Here is a 14,840-nt window from a genome sequence, read left to right as displayed (position 1 = left end):
GGGGGCTCTTAAATTCCAAGATTACTTATAGCAAACGAAAGGTGATGGTGGTGGTGGTGGTGGTGGTGTCAAACTAACTTCTTGCTGGCGGCTGGCGAATCAAAAAGCCATTCCCATGGGAGGTTCCCAGTGGTTCAGCCTTCTCCTAGGCATATAGCCTAGGTCGGTGTAGAACCCTTTTCTGGATGAAAGATACGAATCGCACGGACGACACGGAACCGGATTGTGGCTTCCCTTTATGGCGTTGCGCTTTTCAGGGAAAATTCGGGCCACCAAGTGGAGTTGAAGCTCTAGCTCAAAACCACGGGCGGGACTTTTCCGGGATCCCTTTAGATTGTTGACCAGCATGCTTTTAAATTCTAAACAATGCCCAAACCGACGAACTGATTGAACGAACATAACCAACTTTTGCCTCCCGCACTCCGTTCCACTGCGCCCCGAATAAGCCTGACAAGCGACATTGTTAGCGGTGAAGCGGGGTCGAACTTCCACTTCCACCCTACGTCCCCGGACGCAACTCATAGAACCTCACCAACGTCGTTGATTGCTGAAACCATCGAAGCGAATTTCGACTACGTGCGGCTTCCCACCTGTCATCGATTTGGGGGACGTCCTTATTTCGGTCGGTAAGCATCCGTTTCGCCTATCGCCCGGTGGTGCTGCATAGGGCGATAGCCCGCAGGCGAACAGCGACGACAACTTTCAGCAAATGATCGGATTGGGTGCAGTTTTGCAAAACTCCTTCGAACGGTTGAAACAGTTTTAACGCCACCCCGGGTGTGTTCCCGTGCGGCGGGGTGGAGGAGTGGTCCATACTCCTGAAGGGTTAGATTGGGAATTGGGCTTGTTTATGCAGTGCACCCGCTGTGCATGGTGGTACACCCGTAAGTTGTTGGTAGGAAAACCCCCGAAAAGCGAATCAGCTTCTTTCTTGCTGAACCTTACTCTTATCCTGCGCTTTTAAAGCTACAGTATGGTATGGACTCTTCCTCAGTTAACGAACTATTAGTAGGCGCAAGTGCAGTATGAAGACTAACTGACACCTTACCGAGGTCGATCTGAACCTACTCACAACAAAGAATCATTTCTTCAAATAGTCTTCTGTGTTTGGGTTTTGGCTAAACACTCGTTATTTGGCCTGTACCATCACGTACTTGCGGAGTTAAGATCCTCCATAAGCGGCGAGGCGTCACACTGTTTACGACTGGCAATATCGGCAGCACCGTATTCGGAACAACAACATTCCAACCCGGGGCCGATCCGTGGCGCACTGCAACTTTACGATTATTGCGATCAGAAACAGTGTTCCGTCTGAGGCCGTCGGGACCTGGTACGGGTGGTCGCCTGTCGGCCGAACATTAATTGATGGTGTAGGAAACGTGTTTTGCCGTCGTTGTGGCACCCCGAAGACCACTTCTTGGCGAGGGTCCCCGCCCAGAATTTTGTGGTACGATTTTTCAGCGCACAATGGTGCCTTCCGAAAGGCACAACACCCGACATAGAAAAAAAAATGGTAGCTCTAGCGTGGTACCGGTGCTATCAGCGGGCCAGAAGTTTCGTTAAGTAAATTCAGTAAGTTGATGTTAGCTCGTTAGCTAACAAACTGTTCCTAGGTACTGCTGTGCCGGGAGTTCGTCGAAGTTCGACCGAAGCAGCGTAGGCGTCTGAGAAAACCCCCTCCAGCCTCGGGAAATACTACGGGCCGGATTTACGGCATGCAGTTTTTCGGACGAAATTTTGTTACCCGACTCTCCCGGCAGGTTTGGCAGATTGTATTTTTCGGCAAACTTTTCACGAAACGTACCATACGGGGGAACCATCTCTCTGCCACCCGCCACGCCCTAATCCCTGAAGCGGGCAAATTGGTGCCGGTGGCTAATAGTGAATGAAATTTAGTTATTTCACTATAAACATTTGGCTTGAACGAGGAACCTCCACCACCGAAAGCGGGTGAGCCGAAATTGAACGAGTTAGGAAATTTACTTGTTCCGGTTATGGAGGCAACGGTGCGTGGTCCCGCAGTACGCTTTGCATTGTTGCGCCGAGCGGGTTCGGCGTGTGCCGCACATGAGGAAAAGTTTTTCCAGCATTTAATTCATGCACAGGTAGGGTTGGAGCACATCGCAGTTGTATGCAGTTTGCAGCGCTCTAGGAGGTTGTTAAAAATGGTAAGGTACGAGGCTTGTTTTAACGACCCTAAACTCATGGAACTCCTTGCAGGATCTTCTTCAGAAGACAGAAATACTAGACTATACTAAATTAAAAGTATGTACGTCTGTGTCTGTAGTCTGTCTGTACAAGATATAGTTGTCTGTATATCATCTTTTGGCTTATTATCCTTGGGGAGTTCCCTCGATCCAACTTGGCAACATGAACTGTCAAATTAGCCGATCTCTGTGCTGCGATTAACCACTGCGTAAACACATCGGAAGTAATGTTTTTCTTATATTTTAAGTGTTTCTAAGAAATATCTAAACGTTACTTCAATTTTTTGAACCCGAAAACTTTTTTCCTTCGATATAAAAGCGGGCTAAACTAGATGCAAGGAAATTTTGATGGACAGAAGCGAAAAATTTATGCTTTTTTACACTGACAGCTAGACAAAAATGGGAACATCGTGCGAAAAAGTGGATATCAAAATATCAAATCAAACATTCAATCTTACTTATTTAAAACCGGTAAAGATAAATAGGAGTTTATTAATTATTTTAAAATACAATACAATACATAAAACCTGAACATTTTAAAAGGGCCAAAACTGGTATACAGAGGAGCCAAAATACAAATAAAGTGGGCAAACATAGTGACGAAAAGTGAGATCGAAAACGGAAAACTTTTTAGTGAAAACAAGCTCAAAACACAAACAAATAAGCTCAAAAATATGAATATTAATGCAATGAATTTATTGCATGCTTAGAAAGCTACTCCATATTACTAAACCAGGTTAATCGTGACATGGTCGATTTTTGCAAAAAAAAAATGATATGATGGATACTTTTCGACAGTTATTGATGAAACCACATGAAATAAATATAACATTAAATCATAAGTTAAATGCTTGTTTTTCTTCACTCTTGATATAAATTTATAAATTTTAGAATGAAAACATTAATGGTGCCAGTAGTGTGTTTGTTTTAGGAACTTCAAATTATAGCTGCTTGGGGCCCCGAGAACGCTTAATCTGCCTCTGTTTAAGACCAGTTTTCAAAGTCTAATTTTTGCTGTACGCGTTTCGGTTTACCATTTTCTTAAAAAAAAACCTTGAAAATTGTTTATTCGTACACATTTATCAACCCAAATGTTTAAAAATCAAACGAAAATAAAATGAAACCTAGCTTTCTTAGTTCGACATAGTTAGGTTTGCAAATCTCTGATATCCAACACAATAAACTTTCTAGTGCTGTTGGAGTTAGAAGAATATTTTTACGTAAATATAAGAAATCATTTTCATGAATTTATGTGTAAAATCATTCCTGAGAAATTCCTATTAATATAAAGCTTACGTGGTTCTATGAAAAAAGGAAGCATTATATTGAAACACTGAAACTTGAATTCACTATAATCACTTCTAGCGGAGCTGACAGAACTTTTGGCGCTTCTTATCACCAGTGCGTCCCAGTGGGCGAACTCCTGGCGGTTGCCTAACGATTTGCGAACGTTCCCGTAAACGAAGTGATGTAGGCAGCCATCGATTGGGAATCCTACGTATCCGGTCGTCCCACTGGGAGTCGAAGAGATGGAGCATAGGGCCCCGGGCAGGATAAGGATAAGGGCGTTCGGTGGTCCTATATCTAATTTCTTACAACAGACAACAAGAAAAGATTACAGTCGTCGGATTCGCGCGCACTCGTGGGAGTTTCTTTGTATGACACTGTTGGTGAATGCCCCCCTCCCGACCATCTGCTTCAATTTTGACCTTTAAAAGCCGAGGGTGGAAGCACCTTGTGCGTGTGTGTGTGTGTGTGTGTTTTGTCTTTTCATGCGGCACAAAAGGGTTCGGGGAGAGTTGGGAACAAAAATAAAATATAAAAAAAAAAATAAACCACAAAAGCCTTTTCCGGCTGCAGCACAAAAGGGGTTATGGGGGTTCTATTATCAGCGCGCGGTACGCGCCAACACCAACAACCGTACAGCGAGGTGAGTACAGGTGTGAGACTTCAGTGACTTCAAAACCGGCCCCGAACCTGCGCTCCCAATTAGAGATAGGTAAAGTGGTGGTTAAAGGGAACGGGGGACGAGGAGGGTTGCGGTAAGGGTTTTCGCCTCATCGAGGTTGCTTCTTTGTCCTGTGTGTGGCTGTGTGTGAGTTTTTCTTCTACATTGTATTTATTTGTAAGCTTTCGGTCCACAATTTTATTAAATACTCTAAACTCAAAAAACAAACGAGTTAGCGATGAGGGGTCACACAAAAGATGAAAAGAAGGAGGCTCTGCGGCGGATGGAGCGAAGAAGGAGTCAGAAGGGGAAGGGTAGGTGATGGGGGTTGTACGCCACCCGTAGCTTTCGATAAAATATTCTGCAAAACGATCACCCGAGCTCCTTCACCCGCGGGGCGAAACGCAAAACCGAGGTTTAGGTTTGCGAGACTCACACACATTTTTTGCACACATCACTCACCCCTCTCCCCCCCCTCTCCCACGGCGTCTTCTAACCACCTAATCCCGACAGTCTTACATTATCCCCCCCCTCGGGGGAGGGAAAAGCGGCGGCCGGATTGCGAGTGAATAGAACAAATGGGTAACAGTGCGGACGACAAAAGGGGTTAAAATAAATAACATTCGTACCTACACACACACACACACACACACACACACTTGGGAGGTTGAAATTGTTTCGCATCTGGTACTGGAGAAGGTTGGCAAATGTTTCGGTATCATGTTCCGCGGAGTGCGCTTCATCGTACGACGTTGACAACGACGACGACGGCGACGATGATGCTGATGATGATGATGATGATGATGATGATGAGCTAACATTTACTCTCGGAAATGGAAGGGAGGGGACTGGCAGAAAATAAAGGGAGGCGTAGTGGTGTATAGAAATAAAAATAAGATATACGCCAGGTGAGACAAAAGCGCCCGGTAAGAGTGTTTGTGTGTGTGTGTCTGTGTATGTGTGTGTGTGACAGAAGTGAATGGAAAAGCTCGGCCCGCCGCTTGACGTTGGCTGTCAACTTCCGGATTTTCGAAAGCACCGTTGGGCCGCCACTCCCGGTTCATATTTGATTGTAGCGTAGATGAATTTACATATGAATATATATATATAAAGGTGTTGGTGTGTGTGGTTGTGTGTGTCAAGGATGTTTCTTGCTCGCTAGAACAATGGCCCCATCGTACGTCTGTACTGCTTGTGTGTGTGTGTTGTTTTCCACCCCTTTTTCTTCTTTGTTTTGCGCTCGCTTCATTCTTTCCCATATCATTGTTTTCCCAGAGTTCCCGGCACAATGCAAACGAAGGTGTGCATACGGCGGAGGAGGGGGGGGGGGGGGGGGGGGGGCGAGACATGGCGGCAGCGAGCCAAGGATGCCGTACACAATGCCACCACGAGACGGAACCGGGCGGGTTCTCTTGACCTGATTCACGAACCGGATTCGTACCGGGAGTTTTTCCTTCGGGATCCCATTTTTTTTATTCTTCTCCTATTCGCCTTTGTCCTATGGTCATAGAAACTCCCGGCCCCCCACCCCCTCCCCCTCGTCCTACTCCTTCCACTGAGCAGTTTTCCTTTCCTCAAAAAAGCTCCTCAGGAAAACACTGCGACATCGGTGCCATTTTTCGACGATACATTTGCCGCGGAAAGCAGTTTCCATTTCCCCAAAACGACTCCTCCCTGAGGGGAAAAGCACAAATAAAAAAACGAGACAAGATGTGGAAGAACCGTACCTTAGCATTCCCGCTCCAGCGTCTACACCCTTTCGTAAGGAGGTACAAAACCAATCGTCCTGGTATGCTTCTATCTTTACTTCTTGTTGGCACCCGAAGGTCAAGACCCCCTTCCCCTTTCTTTTCTCCCACAGACAACCTGAGGTAGGGTTTCCCTCAGTCCGTACCAAGCTCTTCTCAGCGCTATTTCACTCCTTTTGCACCAATTGAAATTTTTTCGAAACACAGCTCTCTTCGTCCGTGGATACAATTTCCATAGTTCGTGCCCAACCAGACAAGCTAGTTCACTTTTCACCCCCCCTCGCCGTTGTACCGTTCCCTTGTGGCCAATGGAAAGTGTTTATTGATAAACGGAGAGCACTGGGGGGTGGGGGGGTTAGTCCGCCTTATTGTCCGCCCGTATCGGATTTTTCTTCTTTCGAAAACAATGGCCATAAACCGGACCGGGGCCATATTGCCGGACGAGGGCGATAAAGCCAATCGAACGGTGTGAGCGCCCTTTGGTTGGGAAAGACAGCCAGCAACAGAACGGTGAAAATTGGGCACCCTCAATCCAGGAGCAATGGCCGACAGAAACAAATGAGTGCAACCGACCCGAAACCAATATGCGGGTCTCGACGATGCGGGGGAAATTGGGAAAGGCAAATTTTGACACCCCAGAGTGCGGGGGAAAGATGTGCCAGGGAGGGGGGGGGGGGGGGGGGGGGGGAGGGGGAGAAGTTTGCATATCTTTCGACTTTTGGCGTGTGGCGTCTGCAAAAAAAAAAAAAAAAAAACAAGCGCCCCAGAGTTGTTCCGAAGCTCGGTGTGTTGTTGTCTTTCTCGTTTTTTTGCTTTTGTTTTGCGTCGACACGGTTTTGCAATTTCCAGATCATCGTTGCACTGGAATCCTCATCCCGGGCTAGGTAATTGGCAATGGCTTTATCTTGGATGCCCTTTTTTTCGGGTGCATCCAGTGCACTGTGGGCAGCTTGGAGTTATCGGTAGGATAAAATGTTATTTGCAAATTGATTTTAATTAAGTAGCATTTGGTAGAACGAATTGAAATAATAGGAAGTCAGGGTATATATTAAAATAAAACACTGTACCAAGCTTTCACTGTTCCCGATGGAGACGCCCAGTTGTTTTGGTGGTGCAAGAAAGTAAAAATAAAACAGCACAAGGGAAGTCTATCCGGCGATTAAGTGTTCATAGGAAAAAAAAAACATTTTACCGGCACTTAAACAAATTTTGTAAATGTTTGGGAATATGCTTAAAGATAGAGTAAATAAAACTAATCTTTTATATATTTTAGTGCTTTTTAGTGTGGACTTTTGTGAGCACTAAAATGTCGATCAATTTTTTATCGTGTTTTCTGATTTTTTTGAAAAAATTTACAACTATAGATGTTTTACAATTTTGTTTTTAATTTATTGCTTTTTGCCAAATGAATTTATTGCCTTTTGCCAACTTCAAAATTTTACATTTTAAACCTAATTTTACTAACACAAATAAGCATATACGCTTTATACAACACTTCTATCTTTAGTTTTTAAGTTAAACAGTAAACATTGGTTGCAATTTTGATTTGTCGTTACCATTTAACTCAATGCATATTATTACTCGGTGGTAATACAAAAATTTCTCACTTCGCATATGTAGAAATTAATGGCAATTCAATGACAGTAAAATGTGATATAATGTAAATGGTAATAGTAAACGTGTATACATCAAAGGCAAGGAGATTGGTGAAATTTCAATGGGTTCACAAGCAGTTTGTTTTTCCAAATTCAGTTCAGCATTTACGAGATTTAATGCAAAAAAATGTTCATATCTAAATGGAATTAATATGTGAAATTTTTTATGCAATAGCTATAGATAAATATAAGAGCGGGCAAAATCTGTCCGGTTGGCTATTATCAATACTTTTATATAATAAAATTTATGTCAATCGCGCAAGGCACAAAACAGCTAGGACGAAAGAACGTTTTGGAGGCTTGTGTTTTAATTCATGACTTTGAAGAGATATTATTCAATATTGATTAAGGACGGGGGTTTAACATTTGGGATTTTTTTAGATAAAAACTGCAGTTTAAAGTAATAGTTTATGTAGTACGAGGTATGAAAGTAGACTTTTGGACAAATAACCCAAAGCAGTTGCCCACTGTGGAGTGATGGCAGGATTTTTCGAACCCCACAAAGGAGACGTTCAAAGATAGGGCGCCTGGATAAAGGTTGATGGGGTGGAGGGGAAGTAGATTTGTGCGTCGGTAGAAATGAGCACAGGGCATGCTGCACTTCATATAAAACCTGCTTTGTTTTTCCCTCTTTCTCGCTCTTTGTTGTCCTCGTCGCCGTTCGGCGTTTAGCAGAGGCTTAAAAAAAGGGCCAGCGAGATCAGTGTTGCCTTCAAGCTGCCATTCGGGATGCAACCCTTTAACCGGCACCTCTCACCTCACCTCAGCCCTTTTTAAAAGTGCGGTCGTGATCCCCCCCCCTCGGGGGATCAGAAAAGATCAACACTAAATTGCCGGGTAATGATTGCAGTGTCAACATAACTGTATCGGTTACCAAAACACACAAGCGCGCGAAGGAGCAAGACGGTGATGGGGAGAACGTGAAAAGAAGGAAGGTGGTGGGTAAAGGCAATTTTCACGCAAGGCAAGTGAGAATTTGTTTGCCGGCCATTGGGAGAAGCTGCGAAAACTCCACCAATTGGTCTGGCTATGTTTTTTTCCATCAACCCTTTTTCTTTCTTTGTCTCATCGTGGAAGTACACACTTGTCTCTTTGTTCCCATTCCAAACATTTTTGGTGCATTTTGCCAGCTTTTCGATATTGGTTGACGCCTATTTTCTTTTTGCTGGAAATATTTTTGAGTTTTTTATGCCGTTTTTTTCAACTCATACTTCTCATACTTCAATAAAATTGGGATTTTATTATTCCGAGAGGATAGGGAAAAATCCTCCATTCATGCAAGGCTCGGAGGCAATCAAAATGGTGGTTAAAAAATTCTCGTCAAGTTGGAAAGGAGTCTTTTGGTTCAAATATTTTGATTCAAATATAGGTTTAGCCAAATGAGCTACATATTCAGTAGAATTAAATCCTGCATGTGAAAATATTTCTGTTGGAAAACTTTCGATGATTTAAAATTAAATTCACTAGAACGTGGAAAGTAAAAATTAAAATATACGATAAGTACCGTTCTTCAATCGTGCGTGGTTAATAACATTTTACGTAAATTATTTTGTTGCACAAAAAGTGTTTCCAACAAAATGCAATGCATTGGCACAAATTTTTAATTATTTATTATTTTAAATTATTTCTATCGGAAAACTCTAGATGTTTCAAAGTTAAATGCATTGTAACGAGAAAAGATAAAAATAAAATATGCGATGAGAATCGTTTTTCTATCGTGTCTGCTTAAAAAAAATTTACGTCAATTATTTTGTTGCACAAAAAGTGTTTTTAATAAACTGCAATACATTATCAATAGAATAACAGCACAAATTATAAAATTGTCTATCAGAAAATTCTCGATGTTTTCATGTTAAACTCATTGGAACGAGGAAAGTAAAAGTTAATATATACGAAAAATATCGTGCTTCTACCAAGCTCAATTAAATTTTACGTGAAATATGTTGTTTTACAAAAAGTGTTTTTAACAAAATGAAAATCTTTATCAGTAAAATTAACGAACACATTTTAAAATATTTCTCTAGGAAAACTCGCGATGTTTTAAGGTTAAATTCATTGGAACGTGGTAAGAAGAAAATAAAATATACGATGAGTATCATTCTTTTATCGTGCGTGCTTAATTACATTTTACGTGAATTATTTTGTTGGACGGAAAGTGTTTTTCACAAAATGAAATACATTTTCAGTAGAATTCAGCACAAATTTGAAAATATTCCTATCAGAAAATTCTCGTTGTTTTAAAATTAAACTCATTGGAATGTTGAAAGTAAAAATTAAAATATACGAAAAATATCGGGCTTCCACCGTGCGTTCACCAATTTTTTGTGAATTATTTTGCTGCAAGAACAGTGATTTCAATACAATAAAACACATTTTCAGTAGAATTACTGGACAAATTTTAAAACAATTCGATCGAAAAACTCTCGATGTTTTAAAGTCAAGCTAGTTGGAACGTTGAAAGTAATGCAATAAAATGTATAATATAAATAAGTGTCGTACTTTTATCGTGCGTACTCAATTAGATTTTACGTGGATTATTTTGTTGCACAAAAATGGTTTTTACAAGCTTATCTTTCCCCTATGCTCTACCTACATAGTTTGTAAATCGCTTTATTAGAGACAATTGTCGTCTGACGGTTTGATGGCGCATTTGAAAGGGGGGAAAAAAGTGAACGAACATCGCTCGCACAATGTAATTGTAAAAACATGAGCATGGGAAAATGTTTACGGGAGCATAATTGGATCAGATGAGGCTCTACACGGGATAATGAATTATTATGAAGCGCATTCACGGGCGTTCCAAGAGCGCTCGAGGTGACCCGATCGGGCGCGTCAGGAATCGGTGCGGTGAAGATTTCAAGCAAGATCCTAACGAGCCTCCCCGTCGTTTCACGCGGTAAACAAGTCGGTTGGTTGGTTGGGTTGTTGGCAGCGAAGTCGAAGTCGTACAACGGCCCGGCGAAAGCCTACCACGAAAGCCTGGGGCTCGGCGAGCGCGATGAAGTAAAGCCCGCGGACTCGCTCTCCATTTCGCCCGAGCGCGCATAATTTCCAATTCATAGCACATTCAAATTTAATTAACATGTTTCTTCGCATTTACCCCAGCGTGGTTTCATCGCTCTCGGTGTGCCTCGATGCTCACTAGTGCCTCTAACGTGCCCGCCATGCACAACATCACGATTGTATTACCCTGGAGTTCATCCCGAGCACCTTCTCTTACTTGCCAAGACAGTACAGCGCTTCGCCACGATAACGATGTCCTGATGTTTCTGCCCCATTTTTTTCCCCAGGAGTAACGTTTCCGACGAACGCGTTTTTCTTTGCCAACCCATGCTGATTCGGTGGCAACGTGTTTCGTACTGCTTCCCCCCCCCCCCTCCCCCCTCCACCCGGCAGCTCCATTAGCTGCCTGGCGGGAGAAATATTTAAATTGCTCCTTTTTAGAGGCGATTTGGGGGTTAAAAAGTTTTCCCCAAAAACCAGTGCCCTAATTAACGTGTGTGGCAACGATAGCGGCGTACCATGTTGAGCTCTCTCTTTCTCTTTGCCGGAGCACAAACGGGTGCACTTTAGTGCTAATTGTTTTTACTTGCAGCGACGAGCCGGTTAATGGTGGGGGCATTTTGGGATGGTAATGTTGAAATCACGACGTTAGATGGTAGGAAGCAAACGTTCACCTGCGCGTTTTGTTAAATGTTGTAGTTTCTACTACGCAATATAAAGACATACGACAATGCATAGGTTAATTTTCATTAATTTAAAGTGTTTTTCGAATAGATTTTCTTCGAAGAAATCAAAATATCGGAATCTACATAAAAATGTTTTTCTTACATCATAATTAAAAAGAGTTTCTGGTTTTATAAAATCTAGTCATTTGTCAACAGTGTGAGATGGATCTGCATTATCGTAAATTAAATAGATTAGTGTAAAGGTTTTTTTTACAGAAAACGAAAACTTTATGAGCAAAAGTAATGTCCTGCACAAATTACAAATTCAGCTTGAAATTAATGGTTTCGCATGAAACAAGAAGATTAATTAGTTGTTTAATTTAAGTCATTTTAAAAACGTGCGGTTTACTCTATATTTAAATGTTTTACATTTTTAAGTAAAAAAATTCTCTACTCGCCACACAAAAACTCTAGAAGGTGTTGATTCTAAATTGGATACTATAATTTCAACCAGGGATCGCATACATGAATACGTAACTCAAACAGGGACTCGAAGCTCGATAGTTAAAAGATTTATTAAACTAGGATGAAAATGTTTTGAAGATGATTTGCGTTTTCTTCGGATTTTAATGCCTTATAAGGATTCGATTCTTTGTCAAGCTTAGGTAGGGACTAATGGCTCATTTTATGCATTTTAAATCTTAAAAGTGTATCTAAAACATTTAAATCACCGTGATTGTTCAGTCTTGATCAAACCTCTAAAAGTTTTGTTATTTTCATCACCAATGTTATCAATTTAACAATACTTAATTTTGTCCCTCCACAACTTTTGTCTGAACGGCTTCTTCATTTGAAATAGCTTGTACAGTTCAGTCTTTATCTCTTTATTTCAATTATGTCTCAAATGTTAAAAACATATTTCTAAGTTTGACCGCTAATTTACAGATTATTGTTTGTACATTTGGGTTTATAACAGAGTGGCCTACAAAAATGAAATAAAATAAAATTATTTACCAACTGGAAAATAAAAAAGTAAACATTAAAGAAGGCACTTGCACCTTCCGTTTGAAAGTATAATTTTATGATGTTTATTGCTGTAACAGTACAATTATCTTGCAAAACTGCAATTTCCTGATTTGTTGTCTTGTTTTTGACTAATGGCAAAAGTAGATGACTAGGAGACAAACCCAGATGCGTGAATGATTGAAGCCGTGGAGGTATTTCTAAAAGATATTTGAGGAGATAACTCCACCTGCTTTCAAGGTAAATTTAGGTTGCAAAGATTGTATTTTTATAGTTCTAAGTTGTAAATATTAGAAAGTACACATTCGTTGCACCGGAATATTACTGTATCGCTGTTAAAAGTGTATCGAAAAGTGTACGTCCTTTATCGAAGCGGCTCTACGACATAATTACATTGCACTTTTGCTAGGAATGGCCACTGTTGTCAATGTTAGCCTGATTTGAAGAGATACGTTGGAGTCATTATGGGATTGAAGGATGCGACATCAGTAAATACAATTTAGAACACTAACAGAGAATGAACCTTGCATTGAACTTACATGTGGAACTTTAATTTTTCCCCAACCAACGGTGGCATGCTTGTAGCAAACCGTACCACCATGCGAGGGTAACATATCCTAACGACACCGGTCTCCTGACCACCTTTCGCCCGAGCCTCGCCTGCGCTTAAAAGCCGTTGCATAAATAAGCTAATAAATTGTATGTGACGAGATTAAATGGTACTTGCTTTGAGTATTTACATAATCCATCATCAGGACAAGCAACAAGATGCGAATTGCACGGCAGCAACCTGTTTCCAGGGCACGAGACTGGCAGGGCACGAGCCAATTGCCAACCGATGCTGATGCTACCGTGAGTATGCCACCATCTATCTACCATTTTATCTCGCCTGCACACATTACATCCGGGAGGTGGTGATGCCTCCACACAACAACAGCTGAAAGTTGGTACGTTTCGCTCGGACCGGGCCCCTGCTAAGCTGTTGGGACTAAACATTTTAGGAAGCTAGAACTCGAACCCCCTTCTCTGATGGATTTTGGTTTTCGGTGTAAGCACCTACCGGAAACTGTTTCGTCGAGCCTCGATGCAGCAAGGGGAGAGGGTTTTCCCGACGGGACCGGTTGGTAGTGGAAATTAAAAGTAGAATTAGGAAAACACCTCCACCCATCGGAGCGTTTTTGGGCAAATGGATGCGGACGAAGAAAAATCCGTAAAACTAAACTCTCGTAAGCCGAAAGGGGAGGTGGCTTGGGGGGCTTTGAGGGCGGGAGGTGTCGAAAATTCCCACTCCCGTCTTATTTTCTTCTTTTTTTCACTTTTAGCTAGTAAAAGCATCCCTAACAACATGAGGTTAGCGATTGTACAACGTTCCATCGATTTTATGTTTGATCTCAACGTAAATCCAATAACTTTCAACAGACCAGATGACCCTGCTGTTGTGGAAAAGCTTTTCAGCTGATGTGTGTATGTGTCAAACTCTGGTCCAACACCCACTTACCTTTGGCCAACGCAGAAATTACGTTTTAAAAGTCATGCCATCCAAAAAAAGGTTAGGGGAAAGGCTCGACGCTGGATGAAATAATCAAATAGAGTGTGGTTTTACGGGTCCCTCGGTGGTGATGCACCTGACCACCTCGCCAGTGTTGCTCGCTCGCATATGCTACATTTGTCTTTTCCTACCACCTCCTAGTCTTGAAACTCTCTGTTGTGTAATGTCACCGACGACTCGGTACCTTCACATCGGCACACACCACAGCGTTGGAAAAAGAGTTGCGTTCCTTGCGAAAAACTGAACGCTCATCTTCGTCGTGGTTGGACCTCTGACAGGGGGACACGTCGGTAGAAAATTATAAGACAGAAAGCACACCCCGGGCTGGGGGAAAAACACAAACCACCTCGATTGCACGACCTCAAATTAAACAATTTCAGCTGGCAAAATAATGAAGGGCGTGGCCAGGTGCGAGTAGGTGCTCGTGGATGCATGCTGGTGTTGGAACACATTCGGAACCATGGTTGGCTAACCACAATTTAAATGGGTTCGATGATCGGTTGAGTTTTTGTCCATTCGGACGGTTGTTGCAACCTAGTTTGCAACACCGTCGGTTGGGCGAAGAGAGTGAGGCAGGTGGGGAGGGATGCTAAGCGAGTGTTAAATGTTCGGGACTGGTTCTAATTACTGCTACGTGATTTTCCTCGTTGCCCCGGGGAAAGTGGAATACTTTTTTCGGGCTGCTAGTTGGCAGTTTGTTCCATTTGTGGATGAGCGAAAGTTGCACCGCACCGACGTCAACGCTCCGATCTCCACTTTGAAATGCAGGATTGCAGACACACACCCATAGATAGCTAGCTATCGTCTGTATTTGCATGGTACCGAACATTCCAAGCAGCCGAGAGTTTTCCATCCAAGTTTGCGTCCATTTTTCCATAAGTTACATTGCAGATTTATTGACATATCTTCACATTAGAGTTGTAGTTGTTATATAATGTAACCACAACATTTTTCTTGAAGTGTAACGTATGCACGTGAAGAAATATCACTCTCATTTTTGATAGTCAGCGGTCATAAATACTGAAAAGTTGTTGTTCCAGAA

General features: G+C 42.2%; 1 protein-coding gene across 1 annotated transcript in view; it reads right to left on the bottom strand.

Annotated features, from left to right (window-relative positions):
* The window catches only part of LOC131269312 (uncharacterized), a 229,508-nt gene that overhangs the window by 88,561 nt on the left and 126,107 nt on the right, over positions 1–14,840 (bottom strand). The gene's annotated exons all lie outside the window — the stretch shown is intronic.

The sequence above is a fragment of the Anopheles coustani genome, chromosome X (genome assembly GCF_943734705.1).
Source record: "Anopheles coustani chromosome X, idAnoCousDA_361_x.2, whole genome shotgun sequence".
NCBI lineage: Eukaryota > Metazoa > Arthropoda > Insecta > Diptera > Culicidae > Anopheles > Anopheles coustani.
Note: the sequence above shows the minus strand (reverse complement) of the source record. Positions and strands in the feature narration are given on the sequence as shown.